Here is a 24,679-nt window from a genome sequence, read left to right as displayed (position 1 = left end):
GTCGACCTTCTCTTTTATTTTCTTTAAGTCTTCTGTGACCTCTCCTCTAAGATTTTTCACTTGTTCTGACATCTCTTCTTGTGCCGTAGAAATTTCTACCTTTATAACATCTATCTCCTTCCTCACGGATTCAATGTTATTTCTGACTAGGACTACGTCACTCTGAAGAGCGGTGACCTTCCCGGTGATAACCTTATTATCCTCTTTAATCTGGCTGGTCAAAGTAACAACTTGTTCCAGGGTTTTTTTCTGATTTTCCCTGCACTCTAACACGATATTGTCAATCCGACAACTAGTTTCCTCCAGTTTTGCATATAGTTCGTCACGACCCTTTTTCGCCTCTTCCTGTATCGCAGCACCCATAATGTTCATTTTTTGACTCAATCGTTCATTACTATCTTCCTGTATTTTCCTACTCTCTTCCTGCATCTTCCTAAATTCCTCTTTATTCTCGTCCTGTATTTTCCTAAATTCCTCTTTATTCTCCTCCTGTATTTTCCTACTCTCTTCCTGTGCTCTCCTGTTCTCTTCTGTCATAGTTTCTAATAACTTCCTAATCTCCTCGAGATCCATTCTATTATTCATAAAGTGACCTGTGTCAGCAAACGCCGAAATGCAGAAACTTTCCCCCAGACATGTTGATTGTGATAAGGCAAATTCAAGTTTCATGAAGAAAATTCCTAACCCTCATTTTTCCATGTGAAACACATCATCATAAGTAAAATATTCTGAAAATTCCGAGTACTCTGTTAGAATTCTACCTAACTGGGATGGCGTTAAATCTGAAATGAACCTGCCGAACCTTGAATAATTAATGATTTGGGCAAGTCAATTTAAACCACGTGGAGAAGCAATTAATCAAATTCCACGATGGATTAAGCCACTTTTTAAGCCACAAATCGAGCCCCACGGAAGGGACTAGCCACTAAGATGTGCCCGTCGTAGTCAGTCTGCGAACACGAGACACCCCAGGGGTGCTCAGTCCGGTGGCTGTAGGCTTATAAAATAAATGAATGTGGCAGGATTTTATCATAGGGTTCATCAAATAAGCACGTTCCAAGTATAGAACAAATATGACACTTTTATTTAATTAAATGCAATATTGGCCATCCTGAAATCTGTGATTATGATTATGATCGTTACGTTATGGAATTTAATATGGCTCTTGATGTAACAAACCTATGTGCAAACAAATGGGATGGTACACGACAGTTATTTCCCTAACATTCTAACAGAGTATTTACATTGTGAAAAATTTTTTTTTTTATCATCTTTAAAAGTTATTAAGTTATTCGTTTAAAGTTGAATTAAAATTTTCATTCAGAAAAATGAGGTCTGGGCCAAGCCTTCATCGACAATCTGGAAAAAATGCAGTAATTGTAAGAACGAGTATAATAAAGAAATATCCAAGATTCAAAAGTTAACACTCATAGCAAAAATAAAATTTACAGTCGTTGTCTTAACAATAAAATGAAAAATTGAATTTGCCTTGGTTTTCTCTAAGTTAATCCGAGACGTCGGATATACCTGTTCACGTCGTCTCACATCTCTTTCCGTGAGAATTATACTGAACGTTAAGTATTTGACCAATAATTAAACAAAATAAAACGCCTCCTGGGCTTGCAAACGTAAGTAAATGGGGAGAATACCATCCATGTGGAAATCCTGTCCACTATCAATCGATAATATCAGTGTCACATATTTCAGAACAGAACACATAAAAAATAATCCTCTAAATACTAACAAATAACTACTTATACAGCTAACTACGGAAATTGTCAAGAAGACTGTAAGTACCAAGAAGAAAATATCTACACTATGTACATGTCGACGAGTGTCGATCAACCGTATTACTCTCCTGTTAACGAATTTATTGAGTTACAGCAAGATTGAGTTATCACATGAGAGCGAAAAATTGCATCAACGAATGAGCTGATATAGTCACGAATCAGATATTATTTAGATATTTCGTCGAAGACCTGTTCCTTAGACCTAAGGCCTTCTCGAACATTCATCTGTACCTTGAGCTTGAAATGACTGGATTACTTGAGAAAAGTTGGGATATTCCCACGAATTAAAAAGTACATCGATTAACATGGACTTTCATTTTCTTCATCTGAAGACACCAATATTAGACTACACTGCATTTATCGCGAATAATCCATTAACATGTGAAAAGCTCAGTTTCACGAAGATTCGTGCCATGCACAATTATTCCATATACTCTACACGTACAGTGTACCACAATGACGACCCTAACTTGTCGCATCCTAATCTCAAATATGTGTAGTCATGAAATATCAGGACCTACCAACGTCCTACAAATACATAATATCCACTTAAAAGTGTCTCGATGATTAATTACTCCAACTAATTATCACATGCTCCCAATGCACATGTTCACATTAAATTCGTACATAGAATTCGGACTCAATATCCCGATGACACGTTGTCTCAGACACGAGGTACAAGTAGAAGTTCCATTACAAGGAAAATATAGAAAATGTGGACGAAATATCCTACCAGTAAATCTATCGGACATAAATTAATTCATATTCGTGACGAAATTTACTCAATAAGCAAAGATGGTGTCGATAACACGTGGATAACTCTATCAGAACCCTCACTGTCAAATTCATGGCCACATGGTCATTAAGTAATCACATGTGTCAGTTTTACGACGTATTCGAGCAAATAAACAACCATAAAATGTGTCAAAATAGCTTACTAAGAAGAAAGAAAGAATAGAACAAAACTACATAGAACAGATATAAATGAGACGTAATCGACTTAACTTATAGAGAAATCTTCATGTCTGGAAGTCTGGGTTCTCAATCAGCCATGCCAGGATGAAAGAATCTGCATCCCGACGCCGCCAACGATGGTCAAAGGTTTAGAACTTCATGGTGAAGCACTGGTAATCCATGATGTGAGATTCCGTCCTCTTCTGGAAATATTCACGTCCACGTCTTCCGCGTCCACTCGTAAGAAAGCTGAAACTTACACAAAATGCTTTAGAGTAGGCTCCAAACACACACGTAACTATATTTTGGAAATGACACGTACTTAAGGGATTAATATCTGCACATTCGACGTCTGATCACAGCACTGTTCTAAATTGTATCCAATTTTCAGACGTGTAGAGCACAGGAGTGAAGCCAGTATTCACGACGTTCCACGCTGAGCGACTGAAGGTGATAGTCCAGGAACACGCCAGTGTGTGTGTGAGAATGAGTATTCGTATCACATGACTTAAATATCATGTCTGGTGCACATGCACGGAAGTAAAGTCAATTTAGACACTAAATTCTTCTACTGTACGAATCTACAACTTCATCACCATCTTAGCCACAAGGTCGTGCAAATTATTTCAAAATTTCAGTTTTTAATTTATATCCTCTACATGTGCTATTTTTTTTATCCAGTTTACTTTAATTTAGCCCTTGAGCCTTCCGTAATTATGCACGTCGCCACCGAAGATATTACGAATATTTCATTCATATCGTTCCTTGCAATTACAGGTGACACGCGCTGGCCTCCTTCTTTCACTCGCCAACCTTCATTTTTTTAAATTTTTATTCCGTTAGCCAGTCGGCCGCTCTCTGCACAAAAAAACTCGTTCTCGCCCTTGTCCAAGGTCGCGCGCACCCCATCTCGCCGACAAGCGAACACAAGCCGCACCAACACCTGTTCACTCATCGGTGGCCTCACGGTCACAATATAGATTGTTTTCATGATTACAATTATCGTAAAAGTGGACCAAAATATCGGCACTAATAACATCAGTGATCCTACTACTCCATGATTTTATAGAAAATAGTTTAAACTATAGGTAATAGACTCCGAAAAATGCTGAAACCTAAGCCAGTACGTAAAAAAGGAGGCCCGTCGGCAACCGCTGGTCGCTGTACTACGGAGATCTCCGGGGCTATAATTTTTATGCTTCACTCCCTTTCCATCCCCGCCCAAAGGAGTTCTATGAGCGTCTTTCACAACAGTTTATTTTTTCCAGATAGTAAGTCTTATGTGTATCAATTTTGGTTGGCAGCTATGCCCAAACGTACATGTATAATCTCGCTGCTGTAGAATCCTGGAGCTGACGTTGCCATGGTTACGGCTTTTCGTTTCTTTATTCGATTCCTAGAGCAGGGGTAGTGTGGTTCCAATATCTCCGTAACGGTTGGCTTTCGGGCCTTAAAACATGGTTTTCGGGCCAGTAGGGCTTACCGAGTTTTGTTCTTTACGTCAAGAGGATTAAATTGAGCTTTGTCTCGTCCTTATACGACAAATTCGATATTTTGCCTGTATTAGCCCATTATTTTTATATCTCCCCCCGCCCCCCACCACGAATTGTTTCGAAAATAAAATACAGCCCATGTTACTCACTGACAATGTAGCTTTCTATAGGTGAAGAAATTTTTAAAATCGGTTCAGTAGTTTTTGAGCCTATTCGTTACAAACAAACAAATTTTTCCTCTTTATAATATTAATATATATTGAAATTTAGAGGACATTTCCTCTTGGTGAAAATTACAACTTGACTTTTAATCCCATTACATTCATATTATTGTCTGCTGACCATCTCACAACGATTCCCTCTGCAGTCTTTCACAGTATTTCGACAGCTATCAAATAACTAATTTCATTTTTTAGGCATGTGATTGCAGAATAAAAATACAAATCCTTCCAGATGATATGTCAGGGATAAGTAGTACGTTATCGATGTATTACCGGATAGCTGGTAGTTTTTTTGAAATATGCTAAAGACTGGCCAGTCACAAAAGCCATCGATCAACTGCGTCACATAGCAGAGAGAGGGAAAATTTCCGCTGATCGCCAACATTAGGGAGACTGGACTAGCGTGAAGAGGAAGCGACATACAGTATATGTATAGTTTTCCTCTCTAAGAATCCAAAGTTAGGATTGAAGGTGTTCTTGTGGCAGTTAACTAGGACAGGAGTGTTACAAAAGTTCGTACTGATCGATAAGTATTCAAAGAATATTTAATGATACATGTTTATATTTTTACCACACCTGGTTTTAGGCAAATACTGAGACACATAACGAAGCCTTGAGAGTGAACTCACAGTACTTCGATTAAATTCGATTTATTTTGGCTGGCCAGATTAAGGCCATCAGGACCAGTCACTGCATATATAATAAAATATAAAGTTTCAAATAGGCCTTTAAACATTCACTGTACAAGATTTAATGAAATACAGATTAAATATCTTATAACTGCTAAACCGTTGCTCTCATTTCTCTTTATTATTCTTACAATAATAGTAATAATAAAAATAACAGTAATAGAAACTGAAGGAATACTGGGCCAACAGGAAAGGTCAAGGTATTAAGAAGAAAGCAGCAACCAAAACTACAGTTAAGAACACCAAAAGCGGCAACAATCAAAAATAAAAACAATAACAACACAGCTAAACCACAAGCACCGTGTTCCTCACGCGGCCCAAACGAACTAAATAAAATGAGGATATTGGGGGTACCATGACTATTATACGTACAATACTATTAACAGTATCTAATTCCCTTATCCATTGTTCTTTCCTAGCCGTATATGTACTCATGAAAGGGCCACTCTCGAATTCATCAAGGTGCGCGGAGAGAGAATATCCGAAGTTCTTCCACTAAATCTAGCTGCATTTCGCTTTTTCTCAAAGCGCAGAAAGTGAAGTTATGAATGACAAAACTTGAATGACGCTGTGAATAATGTTTGGAAGCATGTACAAGCGTTGTCCCTTTTTAGTGAAATGCCAGTAATAATGTTCGTTTTTAACAGAAGCTGCATTTTCCTTGTCTCATCAATGTCAAAACTAACCAATTCATGTACCTGTACTTCAGGAACTTCATAAATTTATAGAACTGTCTTTGGCATCTCCTGTAAGATGAATTGATTTTTTATGGCTCAATTAAGATTGTTAATTTTGTTTTACTTAAAATCATTTTTGAGTGGATTTTTTTATATTTGGAATGCTTTTATTCATTACCATGAGGGGGTGGCGTGGGCCACCTAACGGGAAACAATATTTCTCTGTCTAGGAGACGACAATTTTTTACAATTTGTTTTACGTCACACCGATACAGATAGTTCTTATGACCACAATGGGATAGGAAAGGACTAGGCGTGGGAAGGAAGCGGCCGTGACCTTAATTACGGTACAGTACCAAAATATGCCGCACGTGAAAATGGGAAATCACGGTAAACCATCTTCAGGGCTGCCGACAGTGGGGTTGGAACCCACTATCTCCCGAATGGAAACTTAAGCTGCGCGCCGCTAACCGCACCCGCTCTGTCCAGGAGATTTAGAAACATTGTGGAAGGGGTGATCAAAGAAATGTGGCAGAAGAAGGATGTACAGGATATTGAGAATGGCTGGAGAAGCGCCTCTTTACTATTTTCTTTTCCTTTCCATGTTTATACAGAAAGGGTCAATTCAGACAATGCTAAAGATGTTTCTACAATTTTGTTTCATGGTCTCTTCATATTTGTTTTAAAAATATGAATGCCTATTTTATTATCCATTCGGTAGTTTGTCACAAAGTGGTTGCCTGCAACATTATACTGTAACTTTAAATTATTCTTTTCTCCAATTCTTTCCTTCGATAAAATCTTCGAGAACTGTTTGCTTCAACACAGGCTCTATCCAGTTGGCTCTTCCTTCGTCGATAATATTCCACATATAAATACTCTCTCCATGTGTTCTTTTCCTTATTTGTTACTTCATGCACCTATGCAATTTTAGCATCCTTATCGAACGTTGCAATCCTTCTTTTGTCATCCCAATCAAGGGTCACTAATATAAAGTTATTTGCTCTACAAATATGTCCTCAGTAGGCGTTAGATTTGCACTGATTTCCTTCGAGGTGCACAGCTTCCTTTTCGTATTCGATACTCCAGAAAGAAATTCGATTTAAAGTCTTTTATATTTCCTAAATTCCGACTTTTTAAAGAAGCTTCCAAGACAGTGTACATTCTAGGAATAAATACATGGTCATACATGAAGTCCTTAATAAGTTCGTAATTCTATAGCTATACCTTTAACTATTCTCAAACCAGTCATATATCAATTAAAATTCCTGATGTAGCAGAAGCACTTCTGTTGAGCATTTTCGCTTTTCTCACATTTACTTGGTGCTATTTCATTTTAGTCAGATACATACGTGACGTAAAAATTCGACGCTCATTCATTTCTCCTGTCAGATATTTTAATTAAAAGCACTTCTTTTGTTTTGTATCTGCAAACAAAGGAAAACATTTTTTCTAACGGATGTGTGTGTGTGCTATTAAGCTTCAGTGCCTTCCAGCTATGCTTGATAAAAGGAAGGGAACGCGATGTTCTGTTAGATGGAGTCTTTCTGAAACAGAACGACGAGAGTACTTGAAAATACATAAATAACCCCCAGGTCTTGGCTGATAAATTTATTCTATGTATAAATTTGCATTAAAATAATTGATATATGAAAATACGTCCCTACGTTTTAACCTAAGGCTAAGAGAATATTTATCTCTAGTAGGGATTTTAAGTTTGCTCAGTAGAAGAGGCTAATGTAAAGGAAATCTGGAAAGTGGTATTCGTTCACTGCATCTTCGGCATCTTCGCAAGGCATCATGCAAGTTTGAAACCTTCCTTGAGTGTTTAACCCCAATTTCTTCAGTACCGGAGTTTCCGTAGGTGTACAGTTTCTGAGGAACTAATACGTGGCACCTACAGTGTACGTTGAATGTGTTACTCCCACGGAAAGAATATGGTTAATATCACTTTCGCTGTCAAATAACCTCATGGTAGAAGGATTCTGTCGCACCTTGTGTTGTCGTGGTAAAGCCGACCAGTCGTCCCATGAAGAAAAGAATCCAGCAGGTCGGACGTGTGGCACAGAAGAAGGGATATGACTTGTAGCAAACCAGGCAAGTCACCGGGAATATTAATGATTTAATATGTAGCCAAAAGACACGACAGAGAAAGGCTGAAGCTTTGGATAAAGTGTAACAAGGATACTGAGCGTATATGCTGAAATACAGTCAGTGTCATTCCTCTTTTATCATTTACATCTTGTTCACTTCTTCTGTGACTATAAATAATATTGTTAAGTTAGGTTTCTTTCTTCTCCACGGTTACGGGACTGTTACCCCATGCTCCCTCATCCACAAAAATGTACTGTGCCAGTAATTATTCCACTGACTAATGCTCACTGACTTCAGCATGTAAACTTAAAAGTACGGCTGTTTCCACGAAGCGAAAAAAAGTCTAATGATCTCATTGTTTTGAGTGAATGTTAACATCGTGATCATAGTCACAAGACCATATGGATGTGACGTTTATCCCAAACAGTTCCACGTGAATTGCCTGGAATTCGAAATGTGTCCACCTTGGTTGGAAGCCAGTGACTGTATCAATCAGCTATCACCCCGCACGAAGTGTGATTTAAAGTAAATTTCACCGAAAGAATGTCACACTTCAAGTACTGGTATCAATGAAGCTAGATAATAAAAGATTGAGATACTGTCGAAGAGATCATAATCAGAATTAATATTGCAACGAGTGTGTTTCCAAAGTAAAATCATATTGTGTGCAGATTCAAAAACTGATTAGCATGTCATAACATTTTATGAGTGATACGTGCTATCTTACGGCATTGAATGTTAGGCACCAAAAGCTTCGTCAATGAAGTGACTGCAGCCTATTGAAATGCGGATGTTTAGAAGAATGTTGAATATTCCATAGACCATGTTACCAGAGAGTAGGAATTCCGCTTGCCGGGAAAAAATTCGTTGTTACGATCCTCACAAAACGTAGGAAATTTCGGTTGGTATATTCCAAAATGACAAACACTACCTCGCAAAACTGATTATACGAGGCAAAATAGAAGGAAACAAAATGTGGTCTTGGGAAGTAAAGGCTATCTTGAGAGAGTGGTTCGATAACCTCAAACAGGAACCCTTCACAAACTTTTCTGAGAAGGAAATTATTATTATTATTATTATTATTATTATTATTATTATTATTATTATTATTATTATTATTATTATTATTATTATTATTATTATTTCTTCGATATAGGCCAGCTGTGGACATGTGAAGTAACTTCGTGATTTTATTTTCCTCTTTGCCTTCCTGTCTTACCATTATTCCTTCATTCTTTCACTATGTTTCCTCTTTTGCCTTCATCCGTCCAGATTTCATTTGCCTCTTCTGTTTCCTGTCTTCTCTATCTCCTGAAACCACCCGAACTCCAGTTCTTTTTCTGGAAATGGGCACTATCTAATACCTCTTTCTTGTGATACCTAAATTAGCGATAATACAGTTTAACTTCGATGAACCATCGGCTTTTTTTTATTGGTAATGAATTATTATTATCCTTGATAATAATACAATACGCGGCAAAATAAACATTATTGTAATTGCAGATATGTTAAGAACATCAAGATAATTCATTATTACACAAGGAAACAAAACATGACCGTATATTTTATCTTAATTCCGGAACATTTCCATATTGTCTTCTGGCCGAAAATGGGATTCTTTTAGCATTTGCTAAATGTAGGCATCTGGAGTACTAATTGATGTTCAGAGGGTTTGTTATTTTTTCCTAAGGCTATTAGGATCAGGACCTGAATGTCACAAAAGTGCAATTTCTGAGCCACACCCATATATATACTCTATATGTTGCAATCCTCTGAACAACGCAAGACAGAGTAATTTTTCAGGGTGTGATAAATGTGTTACGTCCGCCTCTCTGGTGTGGTGGTTAGTGTGATTAGCTGCCACCCCCAGAAAATTGGTACGAGGGCTGAAACGGAGTCCACTCAGCCTCGGGAAGTCAACTGAGTATAGGTGGGTTCGATTCCCACCTCAGCCATCCTGGAAGTGGTTTTCCGTGGTTTCCCACTTCTCCTCCAGGCAAATGCCGGGATGATACTTAACTTAAGACCACGGCCGCTTCCTTCCCTCATCCTTGTCTATCCCTTCCATTCTTCCCATCCCCCGCAAGGCCCCTGTTCAGCATAGCAGGTGAGGCCGACTGGGCGAGGTTGTATCCTCCGACCCAGACTCTGAAGCTAAAGGGCACTGCCATTGAGGTGGTAGAGGTGGGATCTCTCACTGAGTCCGAGGGAACAACCGACCCTGGAGGGTAAACAGATTAAGAAGGAGGAGAATAAGAATAAGATAAATGTGTTACATCTCTCAAGTTGTATTAATTGCAGAGATTTGCTTTCTTTGATAGTTAATTATTGTTACTATTTCTAATATTCCCAGTGTATATTCGCTTTCTTAAAAATGCTTCATAAGGCAAATACGTGACATTACTCTATCTACATAATAAGTCATACGCACTGCAGATATCGGAACTAATCTCAATGCTTACCGGGCGAGTTGGCCGTGCGGTTAGGGGCACACAGTTGTGAGCTCGCATCCGGGAGATAATGTGTTCGAACCCCACTGTCAGCAGCCCTGAAAATTGTTTTCCGTTGTTTCCCATTTTCTCACCAGGAAAATGCTGGGGCTGTACCTTAATTAAGGCCATGACCACTTCCTTCCCGTTCCTAGGCCTTTCCTGTCCCATCGTCGCCATAAAACCTATTTTTGTCGGTGCGACGTAAAGCAAATAGCAAAAAAAAAAAAAAAAAAAAAGAAAGAAAAATTATCTCAATGCTTTGCAGTTTACAAGCGAGCATCGCTATTTGTACTTCAGAACTTTAAATGGGCCGAAATTAACGCTAATTTGTCTAGTTTTGGAATGTCGCCACAGTCAACTGCCACTCACGTACGTGATTATTTCCGTATGTTACAGGAATGTACAAGTCATGACATATCGTGTTGTTCATACTGAGCAACATATTTACTTTCTTGTATCCAGATGGATCGTTTGAGATCACTCTGCGCCTCGTTACTATGCGGCGGAGAGTATAATATTGTATAACATCCTGACTTCATTCTGTATTGATACACACTGCGCTTCAAATGCGTTTTCCTCCAACCAGTACTTTCCTTCTGTTTCAATGCTGCGTTTTCTTCTCGTCAACGCATACTCTTTTCTCTTTTTCCTTTCATCAACATGTTGTCATGTTCTACCTTGCATAAACGTTCTTATTGAGTTCCTAAAGTTCACCCGTTGATATTCTTTTTGGTTTCGACGATGATGACCTGAAGTGTACGGTGACATTTTAGACAGTCGATATTTTATACTGCCCGGAACCAATTTCCTGACTGTAGTTAGAATTCTTGGACAGCGTTCTCTCTCTCTCTCTCTCTCAGTATTTAGAAGACTAGCTAGGAAATTTTTTCTTCCGTTTATAACTTTTCCAGGCAGTGAACGAATGCTGAGAGAAAGAAGTTACGATTTGAAGCTATATTTGTTCCAAAATAAATATCTGTATCTAATGAGGGCGACGCTGGTGTATGGTTATGCATATATAGTCAACACTTCTTTTTTTTTTATAATCTGCTTTACGTCGCACCGAGACAGGTGGGTCTTATAGCGACGATGAGATAGGAAAGGGCTAGGAGTGGGAAGGAAGTGACCTTGGTCTTAATTAAGGTACAGCCCCAGTATTTGCCTGGTGGAATTGGAAGTGTACTATCTCCTGGATGCAAGCTGATAGCTAAGTAATCCAAACTGCATAACCACTTGCTCGATTCAGTCAACATCATTTTGCGTAAGAGCTCGGGACAATCTCTAACGTCTTCTCTGATTTCTCTGGAAAGTGCGTGTGTCCAAAGATAAATTTTTGCAGAAAATAGTTATCTCCCCGCTTAGAACTCCAAGTACTAAATTCAGGCATGATTATGGTGATTATTGTGTAAAAAGGAGTTATATCCATATAACCTCTTGGAGTAAAAACCGCATGCTAACCACTTAATAATGGAGTTGAACATTCAAAAGAGTTTAAACATAGATTTAAAATAAAAAATGAGTAAAATTATATTTTTATTTCGATAATTTACGGATTTAATACTTGTTATCAATAGTCTAAGCGATATGTAGTGCGTTGGAATGGTTGTTCACGAAATAACTACAGTTTGTAATAATAATAATAATAATAATATACACCCACACTGAAAAGATATCAAGAAAAGAAGGATAACATTTTACGCTCACCCCATCAGATTGCCAGCTGAAAGAATCTGTGAACGTTGTTTGTCCTACTTCAGAAGTCTCAAAACGATTTCTCCTTGGCTGTTGGAGATCGATCAAGATCATTCAAAGTTTGGAATCTCAGAAATAGATATTCAACTCCGAGCACCACTCAAATATAAACTTAGACAGGTTCACCAAGAAGAAGACCCGAATCGACTGAAGCATGTCCATTCTGATGCGTGGTGAAAAGCACACTCCGAAAGGATGAAAACCTGGTGAGCCCACAAGAAGATCTCGCGGTCCTTGGTGGCCCTAACGATGAATAATAATACTAATACTAATACTAATACTAATAATAATAATAATAATAATAATAATAATAATAATAATAATAATAATAATAATAATAATAATAATAATAATAATAATAATAATAATAATAATAATAATTTCGTGTGGCTATTTCTAGCCGAGTGCAGCCCTTGTAAGGCAGACCCTCCGATGAGGGTGGGTGGCATCTGCCATGTGTAGCTAACTGCGTGTTATTGTGGTGCAGGATAGTGTTATGTGTGGTGTGTGAATTGCCGGAATGTTGGGGACAGCACTAACACCCAGTCCCCGGGCCATTGAAATTAACCAATGAAGGTTAAATTCCCCGACCCGGCCGGGAATCGAACCCAGGACCCTCTGAACCGAAGGACAGTACGCTGACAATTTGTCCAACGAGTCGGACATAATAATAATAATAATAATAATAATAATAATAATAATAATAATAATAATAATAATAATAATAATAATAATAATAATAATAATAATAATGTTATTCTTTTATGTCACACTAACTATTTTGGAAGGCTTTTTGTGTTCCGTAATGTTGTCCCGCAGGAGTTCTTTTACGTGCCAATAATTCTACTGACACGAGGCTGACGTTTTTGAGCACCTTCAAGCCCCACCGGACTGAACCAGGATTGAATCTTCCAAGCTGGGGTCAGACGGCCAACGCCTCAACCGTCTGAGCCACTAAGTCCGCCTAGTAGTACAGTTTGTGAATAAGTACATCGGAAATTTCAAAATGTGCAACGAACATTTAAAAATCGGTTATTTGATCCCCATGTTGGGGTACCGTTATAAAATTGTCCTTAAGCCTACAACTGATGCCCTAAAAAAGTTGTGCTGGGTCAATGATATGGACAGTTTTCCTACTTTGCTTCATATCGACATATCAATGCAAATTCCAACCCCATCATGTATATATAATTGAACAGAAAATGGTACCATTTCAGTTGACGTACGGCAATTAGAAAAGAAGTTACTTGGTTTATGACATTTTAAAAAATAAAAAAATCCATTGAAACACATTCTAGGGCTATATAACTAGCCGCCAGTGTCGCTCGGATACCATCCAGGCAAAATATATTATCAGTCACACGATTGCGGTAAAGACAAAATTATTTAAATGCTTTTATTTATTTACTATATGTTACCCGCGGCTCTGCTAGACGCCGCAGACGTTATAATTACAATCGATTGTGCCCTTTGCTTTATAAATAAAGTTCACAAAGTGGAACAGAAAAATTACCAGTTTTAGCCAATCCAGTAAAATCGTTTGAATAAAGCTTGGGTAAAATTTGACAGCGACTAATTAGATGAAACTATTGGAAAATAATACTTACAAAGCTGCTTTTGTTTGTGTTTGGTTATTTACCACTCAATCACGAATTTCTGAAAATATAGAGGTTGTAATCGTATGATTTTCAGTTCATTGAATATTAGCTGCTGTCCTCACTTGTACCTGCGAGGAAATACGGATTCTATCAGTATAATTTTAAAACATTGATTTTAAGATTAAAAAATGGAGAAGGTTATAAGTGCCTTAAAGGTAAATGTTCTGCTTTTTGCTCGGAATTAGCTGAAGGGGCCATACCGTGTAACATAGTGAAGACTGAAAATTTACATTGTACGTATCCAGACTTGCGGCCTACATTATGTTACGCGATATGGTACTTTCAACTAATTGCAAGTAAAAAAGGAACATTCACCAGTATGGTAGTTTCATCCCTTTTCCATTTTCGCTCTTCATTTGCAAACTACCGTAATCAAGTCCACGTGGAGGAAGACGTGGAAACATCTTTTTATCTGAGTGTTGGACTTTATTTGTAGATCATTTTATACTGGATAATTCTTACACACACAATTTTAGGACACCATGAACACTTTAAGCAATTTTAATCTGAGTCTCATAAGTACTGTTCCGTTCCTAGCACGGAGTTTCTACCCGTAACAAACTGTTATTGTGAGTGACTTTTGAAACATTAGTATATGGCTCCATGTTTTATGTTCCACAATTCTTTTGCATGTTGTTTGCGTATGTCTTAACGGTAAGCGTAACCTGAGAAATTATTCGCGAAACGTCACTTTCTTCGAGATGCTTCACAATCAATCGCCACTGCTCCGCTTCCGCCGAACAAAGGTCAATATTTAATAAAGAAGGCCTTTCCTGTGCGTGCGATGCTCGTGGCAATACGACGCAAAAGTCTGTCGTGCGGTTCTCGTACCCAGATCAGTTCTTCTACTGTTGAACAGAACATAGAAACTCTATTTGTGGCAGAACATTTAAAGACAGGTAGGGTAAATGGAGGTATTTTCGTGATACAGGTAAATTGTTGATAAATATTTGATAAAGTATCATATGTCTGCTAGAGACATTTGTTGAGAGCTCAGAATACTAGTAGTAATGTCGAAATGCTTCGTTTGCAAAAGGGAAGTTCGTGATACTCATTCATATATATCACGAACTTACGAGTATTACGAATATGGGTTCCTTTACCCTATATAGTCGTCGGTACTATTTTCAGAAATATTTATGGTCTAAAATCCGTACCCATATCGTTTGTAGAACTCGTAAATGGTTTGGACAGCGTAAACCGAAACGTATTCGTGTGCCTTCTCTCTCTTCGAATAGTTTTGCACAAGCTTTTACTGCTTGGTTGTCCATCATCACAGTTTAATATTTTTTTTTTTTTTTTTTTTGCTAGGGGCTTTACGTCACACCGACACAGATAGGTCTTATGGCGACGATGGGATAGGAAAGGACAAGGAGTTGGAAGGAAGCGGCCGTGGCCTTAATTAAGGTACAGCCCCAGCATTTGCCTGGTGTGAAAATGAGAAACCACGGAAAACCATTTTCAGGGCTGCCGATAGTGGGATTCGAACCTACTATCTCCCGGATGCAAGCTCACAGCCGCGCGCCTCTACGCGCACGGCCAACTCGCCCGGTAGTTTAATATTTAATACATGTATACCTCTTCCAGAAAATCACATAGGCAAATTTGACAAGCGCATAAAGAACTTTCCAGCTGTCCACGAATTATAGAATATTCTTCCAAGATCAAGAGCAGGATTTCTTACATTATTAAGCATAACAACTGTAATTCTAGTAGAGTTTTTTAAAGATAGGTGTGTAATACCTAGAAATATTTGTAGAATGTTTAGTTCCAAAATACTTATATGTACACAACAACAAAAGTTTGAAATATCAGAGGTACAAAGCAGTCATAAAGTCACATAATATGTTTTATTGTCTCACAACGGTTTTAAGATATGCTTACCGGCCCTTTTAAGGTCCAGAACAGTACCTTTCAGCTACAGAAACACTTCCTATTTCCTAATACCTGTACACTACTTATCCCCTCCCCTAGCACAGCGACGCATCCCGCACAACCTCGAGCTGATAAGGAGGCTGTGCACCCATAATATTATTCTGGGAGCGCGTGCCAGTTCACTTGTTCCTACAGAGTTAAAAGAAAATGTAAACATTTACAACTTCAATGTTTTTCTTCCAATATCTATCGCAAATAAACAATAATCATGATAAGATTACTTGTCTTTGAGTGTTGGTTATCTCTTATTCACATTGTCTTCGTACCGTGTATGGCCTTCTCTGGCATTGTTCAGGTTCATGACATGCTGTGGCAGCTTGAGGAAGCAGGTCCCGTTCCATCCAGACAACTCTAATGAGGTCTGGGAGTGTCTGTAGAGGTTGTGGACGATCTAAAACAGTAATTTCCAGCCTGCCCCATGCATGCTCAAAGTAGATCATGTTCACTGAATTAGTTTGATACTGCGTATGGTTGATGTACGCTTCTCTTATGAATCTCCTCACCGACGCACCTCGACGAGGGCGAGCATTGTCGCCTACTAAAATTTATTCAGCACCATAAAATTGTCGAAGATTTTCATCGCTTTACCACCGATCATTTAGCGTCACTCAAACTGGTATCAAAAATGCACGACGGCCATTCATAATACAACAATAACCACCACTGTCTCATAATGCATGCACCTCTTGAGTACGCTGGTAATTTCCACCGCGTCCTTTACGTCACCACACCCTTTCTCGTCGTGTTATCTGGCCTAAGTGATGTACGTGTTTCATCAGCAGACCTGACTTTACGCCAACTCCCAGCTACGACGTTCGATGGCCATATTCTTCTCTCAACACGATAACGATTCCCAAGTGGAACACGACGAATCGGACTAAATGATCTATGCAGCCGTTTGTTTACAGTTTGTGCAGAAGTACGGACCCCGGTTAGCCTCATGAAATAATCTAGGATATGTTAAGCAGTCAAAGCTGGTCTCTCCTGCACTGTTACGCGGATATACCCATTCGGACGTGGTGGTATCACCCCTGCGTCGACCTTTCCTCGGTCTGTCAGTAGCATCAGTGGTCTCACGGTACCTTTTCCACGTTTTTGCCACTGCACTTTGGGTAACTACTACTATGTGTGTTACTGCTGCTTCTGCACACATACCCTGTATCAATGCTACAATGCTGGTTCAGTCAAACTGAGAAAATGGAATGTAAACACGAGCTCATACAGCTCTGTATACATTACTGGCAGTAGCTCACCCAAGGCTTAACACAGACCGTAGGCAGCGACGTCTGCTGTGTTGCCAACAAGCAATTGAATTACATGTGTGTGTACAGTACTCTCTACCGCTTACGACAGAACTATACCCACCCTGCCATATAACGTGCCTAATTCCACAACATTCCAACTTTTCTTTTAGGTGTAAATATCTCGTTTCAATTGTTTATTTAGGTCTTGTCCAACTGAACTTCTAATTAATGATACGAAGATATCTGGAAAAACATTCTAATTGAGATTATGACCATCGTCTCCATGATATGCTTTACTTTAATTAATTTTGTATTTTGAGTTGGAACTTCAATTTCTTTCATTTTTTAAGCCCTGTCCTCTCAGTTGATCGATGTCAATACAGATACAAAAGAATGGTAGTCGAACCAAGTGATGGTAGCTTAGGTATATTGGGACTGGCAGAACTGACCCAAATACAACGAAATTTGAGATATGAAACTTGTCACTATTGATAAACTTATTAGCTTCGGCAGAAATTTTCCATATATAAGTGCCATATAATTCTTCATAAGGACAGATATAAGAACAAGAAAGTACCACATAGTATAAAAATAGTATCAGATGTAGCGAATCATTAAATGAAACATTAGTGAACATTACATGAAATGAATAATAAAGAAGAGTTTTAAACATTATCCTGAGAGTTTTTTACTTCCTGCACAAGAGTAAAAAGCTTCCTTTTATTTTACTTAGCAGTGTGAACATGTCGAAATTTACAGTCTTCTAGGCATTCGTTTCCGATCATGTGGAACGTAGTGCGGTTCTCAATGCAACTTAGAGACTTCTTGTTTGTAGTACCGTATATTGGGACTTGTAGAACCGATCCCAATACAAGACAATCAGGAGATCTTAAACTTGGCAGTACTGATAAACGTATCAGCCTCAGCAGCAGTATCATAGAAGTGTCCACAGCCGATGATAACTAGCGGTACTTTAAATGTACTACTTTTACTAGCCGATACTAGGTGGCAAGGGCACTTGTATCGTTTCTTTTGAAAAATTCTCCCGGAAGATATATTGCATTGCCATCTAACGAATGTTTTCTGAAATACAACTAGGAGGAATAGGAACGCATACTCGTTGCGCCTGGAAAAATCGCTATGTGAACTATTTTAGTTTAGAACATTGGCTGGTAAGAGTCGGTCATTGAAGGTTCAATATTAGGCGAATATTGTCAAGGAATTCCCCCTCTTCATAACATATGTGCTGCGGGTCAGTATTCCTCCAAACATATTATCACATAGCTGTTTCCGCAGGCGCAACAATATATCCTTTACTGTGCTAAATGGCCACGCCACATATACCAATCTTTACGAAGTAATAAAAATTTATTTTTGTGGTATTTTGATCGTTTCTCACGGACTGTTTACAATTAGTGTATTTTTAGACTCCGGATTGGATCACCTCATATGAGGTAAGGTTTGATTTAATTGAGTTATATCTACACGCATATTATCAAAAACAAATCAAACCAAACTACATGGTGCAACACCCCGAAGGGCCATGTTCTACAAAGCGACCGCTGCTCAGCCCGCAGGCCTGCAAATTACGAGGTGTCGTATGGTCAGTGCGACGAATCCTCTCGGCCGTTATTTTTGGCTTTCCAGACCGGGACCGCCATCTCACCGTCCTCAATTGTATTCACGCAGGCTGAGTATACCTCGAACTAGCCCTCAGGTACAGGTAAAAATCCCTGACCTGGCTTCGAATCGAACCCAGGGTATCCGTGTGAGAGATACGCACGCTGCTCCTACACCGTGGGGCCGGCTGTAAGAACAAATCAAGAAGTGAGTATTTAAGAAACCTGCGCAGCGGAGAAGTGCGAATAAATCTTTCTTTCACTAAATGTCGTGATATAAGGGCATTGTAGAAAACACGTTCTTGAGTACAGAGTGTCTTTTCAGAATTCAAAATCAGGAATGCCTGTCTTCCAAAGGATTATCGGGAGCGTCTCAAAATTAACGTGACTGCACATCGTGGTCGGTGCTACTCGTGCCCAAGCCGAACACATCTACTGTACTGCCCCAATGGTTGAAAATGATTTGGGACTCTAATACATTTATTTTGGATCAAGAAATAACATTTCAAACCTGTACTCACTAGATAAATTATTTTGAAAATACGCGCCACGCGGTAGTCAAATTTTGAGACCATTAATACAACACAGCCCCGTTTGATTCTTACAGGATGTTACCGGGAAAACAGTTCTAAGAGAGAAATTATCATTCCAAGCCTCTGAACATGGCTTGCAAGAAAAATAATTGTATCCCGATAAATGAGAGACGAAACTACCAAAAATGCAAAACTGCGAAATTCGACAAACAGTAGAACTCTATTATAACGACATCTAAGGGACTTAAAAAGGTGTCGTTATAAACTAGTGCCGTAGTACCGAGATACGTCTTCTTATCATGCTAGAAAGGTGAAAATAAAAAATGCAGTGACAAACATAATTAGGCTTCTTCCACGTCGCTCGGATCAGATTTTCCTAGCCGCTTAATTTTCGAACAATTCTGTTCAAATGCAGCAACAATTTTATCCTTGCTCTTCTAATTCGTTTGGATTGTGTAATTGAAAAGGCCAAACTGACGGCACAGGTCAGATTTTTTAATTCCATTCTCAATTTGGTGAATCATTTTAACTTTTTATTCCAACGTTAAAACTTTCCATTTAATAGTTATACTGCTTTTAAATGCGTGCGCTTAGAGAGACCCGTCAGTCAAATTTGACCCCACGCATGTACCGTTCATACTGCAAGAATTCAGGTGGGTTAGGATGGGGTGGGGAATCAGCCTGCGTGCCTGGGGAAAGGATTGGCCAGGTTGCCAAATTTCAACAAAATATTTCTTAAAATACTTTGGTTCCTAGAAATCCGTATTCCAAACTGAGGTTGAAATGACGTTATATGCGAGGTAGACGCATATATCTTTGTTGTATTAAGCAAGGCAGAATAACACACTTCCTATTAGAAATATGTCCGTTCCACAGAAAACATGACGCTATAGACGAGTTGTTTCTGAAACCTGTATCGTTATAAAAACGTTCAACTGTATTTTCATTATTGATTCGTAACTTCATTTCTTACAACGAATTTATCGCAGACATGGTGACTAATCTGTATCAGCGTCGATATTTCTTTAGCGCCAGGGCTAAAAGTATAAGTCAAAAGTAGCTGCATTTCAGGACGCAAGTTTGAAGTTTTAAAAACAGAGACAGTATTAATTGCACAGTATTTGAAATGAATAGGCCTACGCCAACATATTTCATTGTATTTTCATTTTTAATAATTGTTTTCTTCCGCTGTGTTGAAAATTAAATCAGTGACCTGGAGGGCCCGATACAACATGACTTTTACTCCCTGGCACAAAATATATTTTTCAACTATCAGCATATCGTCTGCTATTTAGTATCCTTATCATACAAGCACTTGGCCATTTGAATAACCAGTCAGATAAAAGGGGAAAGCATACTTCTAATTATACAATATTTATGATAGCACTGCTTGGATTTTTCTAGGATATCAAGGAACCCTTCCTGTTTAATTGAACATTAGGAGAAGGGTGTAATTACCTCATGGCTGTCTTCCTTTTCACAAGTGTAATTACATTTATACACGTGCTGATATTAAACAAAGCGCCAGTGATGAGTTTATACGAGGAGAAAGGATAAAGTCATTAAATAAAGGAATATGAAGAGAGCGTTTTCAATTATGTACGCAAACTCTCGGAGATAATAGTATCAGACTACTAATTACAATTTCCAAGCTTAAGAATCAATTATGTGCAATTTATCTAGACTTCTAGAGCGGATCAGTCAGGCTCACATTCGGTACTTCGAACACATCGTCGGAAGAACAGGCACCCTGGATAAGCTTGTGGTGGAAGGAATATTAATGACAGGAGCTCGTGAGGGAGACATCCAATCACCATGGATGGACCACCCGCAGTCTCCTAGAGAAATCCTTTCACGAGGCTACCCTTATGGCGTCAGACACCAGACTTGGAGAAATAAAATCAAGGCAGTAGAAACGTGAAGAGGATTGCTGATCAGGATGTCGCGTTTCTAACTTTAGGGAAAAATTTACATAGTAATGAACGAAGACCAGCCGTGCTAGTAGGAAGTTAGTTCATTTAATAAAATGCGATGAACTTGATACATATTTGAAAGGAATAAGTTTGAAGGAACTGACAAGGTCCTCTTTTCCTCTTTTGCAAGAAGTTCACCATTGCATTGACACAGTCGAGTATGTTCTTACCAAAGGTTGATTAGGAAAGAGGTCACGGCTGCAAAATTAACCAAGATTAGTCCCGGCATATGCCAAATGTTAAAATGAGAAACCATACAAATCCATCTTCAGAGCTCCTGACAACAGAGTTCTAACACACAGACTCCTGAATGCGAACTCACTGGCAAAATTTGTGTTGTTAATAATAATAATGTTACTTGCATTACGTCCCACTAACTACTTTTACGGTTTACGGAGACTCCGAGGTGCCAGAATGTATTCCCGCAGGAGTTCTTTTACGTGGCAGTGTATCTACCGACACGAGGCTGACGTATTTGAGCACCATCAAATACCACCGGACTGAGCCAGGATCGAACATGCCAAGTTGGGGTCAGAAGGCCAGCGCCTCAACCGTCTGAGCGACTCAGAGCGGCAAAATTTTTATTAGTACGAATTCAGGGTATTTTCTTCTTCTTTTTCATTTTGAATCACCCATCTTTGGGGTACGTCAGATCAATCACTTCTTAGATGCTTGTGACCTTTTATTCTCCCAATAGTTCTTCATTCTAATTGATCTCCTTCTTCTTCCCACCTCTGATATCTGAATCGGTTTTCTGGTGGTGTTCATAACTTGGAACCTCTTAGTTTTGCCTTTCGTCACTGTTTTGGCTGTACCATTCTTTAACATGAGTTCGGTAATCTTAAGATCTCTCAGATCCTTTTCAATTTCCTTAAACTAATTGAGTTTAGTCTTTTTTTGTAAAAGAAGACAAAGATATGTTTAGTTAATCTGTCAGGATTCATTCGGAATATGTGTCCATAGAAATCAATCCTCCTTTTTCTCACGGTATCCGAGAGTCTCTCAGACTTTACGTAGAGGGATTCGTTTCTATAAAAAACTTGTTTGTTATTTTGGAATTTGGGACCCATGAACTTCCTCAATATTTTCCTCTCCTTGATTTCCAGTTTCTCCATTTTCCCTTTCCTCCCTATGACTAGTGTCTCTGCTGCATTCAGGGTATTTTATTTATTTATTTATTTATTTAGTTAGTTATTTATTTTCATCTCACTACATATAATAATGGTCGAAGAAGTATGCAGATCGACTACTGAATGGTAGGTCGGCTCGACCTTGATGCAGATAGTTAATACCATAATAAAATTTGAATTTTTAATGTTCGATGCTCATATCCATCTGCTGAGAAGACCCATTAGAAGTATCTAAAACACTAGACAAATAAAATGGTGGAAATTACATGAATGCCAGATAAATTATTTCTGTAATTCAACTACAGACTTCAGGAATGGTTTCAGAAATCATGTCAAACTCTGAATATCTACATTGTTGGGGTTCAAATAATCTGGTGGAAACTTCAGAGACAAGTAGATTTGGTGGTATAATAGCAGTGTTCAAGAAGCAGTTAAAGCAAAGAAGTAGGCCTAGAAAGCCAGGACAAAAATCACGAACTGTTGAAATCTACAGGCGCTATAAAGAAGTCAGCTGTATATAGTGAAGTAGCAACTGTGCGATCAACTTGATATGCCTGAAGGCACAAAAAATATCTAGCGACTTGCCAAGCTTGCCATTATGCTACATAAGATCCTGGCAATTTAATTTACTATGAAGGTAAAGAAGTCACCTCTCCCAACATCCAAAGCGTATATCTAGCCGTTGGAGGGGCTTTTTCGAAATAACATGCGCTGATGTATATTCAATACGTTCAGTCAATGCTATTATTGGTCCATTTCCTGCTCTCACTGTCGACCAAATAATATTTATCTCACAAACCGTCATGGTTTTTCCGACCGCACACTCCTGTAGCACATCGTTAGGTGAGTCTCAATGTGGCTTTTGGGGTGCGCCAGTAGGGCATTACTGATGACGGAACTAAACATACAGCAGGTGAAATTGGATAATGGTAGTGGACCAGTATTCTACATTTATACCATGGAAAAGTAAATATATGGAATTGCAGACATATTTGTTATATTTTTGGAACATTTATACACCTACTTTTATCTGAAACTTACAGTATTTAATGTTGTCAATGTTTATCTATTTTAACTATATAATTATTATTTCATATATAACTTATAGCAACTTAGTCAGGAGGAATGAAACAGGAACGGTTCTTCCACATTTAAATGATCAATACTTAAGTAACAAAAAGTGTGAAGAGTATGGAATGAGCATAAACAAAAAGAAGACCAAATTCATGATACTTGGAGGTAAAGGTGAAAAAGCGACAATCAAGATAGGGGGAGAAATTATTGAACAGGTGAATAAGTTTAAGGATCTTGGAAGTATTGTGACTGAAGACCTTCACTGTATAACAGACATAACAGCTCGATTTGCCTTAACCAAGGAAAGCTTCAACAAGAAGAAAAAACTGTTTTGTGGCCCGCTAGAGAAAGATCTGAGGAAGAGGCTTGCAAGGTGTTACATATGGAGTATAGCTCTATATGGCGCTGAAACATGGACATTAAGGAAGGAAGAACAGAGAAGAATAGAGGCATTTGAGATGTGGATATGGCGAAGAATTGAAGGGGTAAAGTGGGAAGCTAAAATATCAAATGAGGAAGTTCTGAAGAGAGTGGAAGAAGTGAGGAGCATGCTGACCCTAATCCAAAATAGGAAGAAAAACTGGATAGGGCATAATCTAAGACACAACACCTTACTACGAGTAGCAATTGAAGGGATGATAAAAGGAAAACGAGGAAGAGGAAGGAGACGATATCAGTTATTAGACAGCATTAGAAAAAGAAAGGAAGATTATGCAGAAGTGAAGAAAAGGGCACAAGATCGAGAGATATGGAGGTCACAGCCATGATTGGACCTGCCGAATGGCAGAACAACCTATGACGATGATGATGATGATGATGATGATGATGATGATGATGATGATACTTAAGTAACAGGAAAATGAATTATATTTCAAAATACAAAACCCGAGGCAGAAAATACAAACAGAACAATAACTGATCAGAAATAATTTGTAATAATCATATAACAGAATAAAATGGAACTGCAGCTTGAACTAAATGTTTTGTTTTTATTTTCTAAGCTTTTGCTTGACTTGACTAACCGGTTAATATTAAACGTGACAGTATATCCTGCATTCAATGTGTGAACTTAATTTTGATTTTCAGATTTACTTTGCTGTCCGAGGTTTAGTAATTTGAAAACGGGGAAGAGCCGCTCACACATATGAGTGATACCTAACATACATAAGAACTTAGCTGCATAATCAAGCTACCCACGGCTGTGACGTACCTACTGCAGAGAGAGCTCTCATTCTGCCCTGCTATTCCTTGGCGTAATGCAGCGATCCCTCCCATGACTGTCTTTTCTGCTGTACGTAAGATGAAATATTATATAGAAACAGGCCCAGATGATATGTCAACTAAAATACGG

General features: G+C 38.5%; 1 protein-coding gene across 1 annotated transcript in view; it reads left to right on the top strand.

The window, feature by feature from the left end:
- Positions 1-24,679, top strand: part of LOC136877707 (neuropeptide Y receptor type 2) — a 981,897-nt gene that overhangs the window by 791,744 nt on the left and 165,474 nt on the right. The window lies entirely within an intron of this gene.

Source organism: Anabrus simplex, chromosome 7 (assembly GCF_040414725.1).
Source record: "Anabrus simplex isolate iqAnaSimp1 chromosome 7, ASM4041472v1, whole genome shotgun sequence".
In the NCBI taxonomy this organism is placed as follows: domain Eukaryota; kingdom Metazoa; phylum Arthropoda; class Insecta; order Orthoptera; family Tettigoniidae; genus Anabrus; species Anabrus simplex.
The sequence above is the reverse complement of the archived record's forward strand: the minus strand, read 5'-3'. Positions and strand labels throughout refer to the sequence as shown.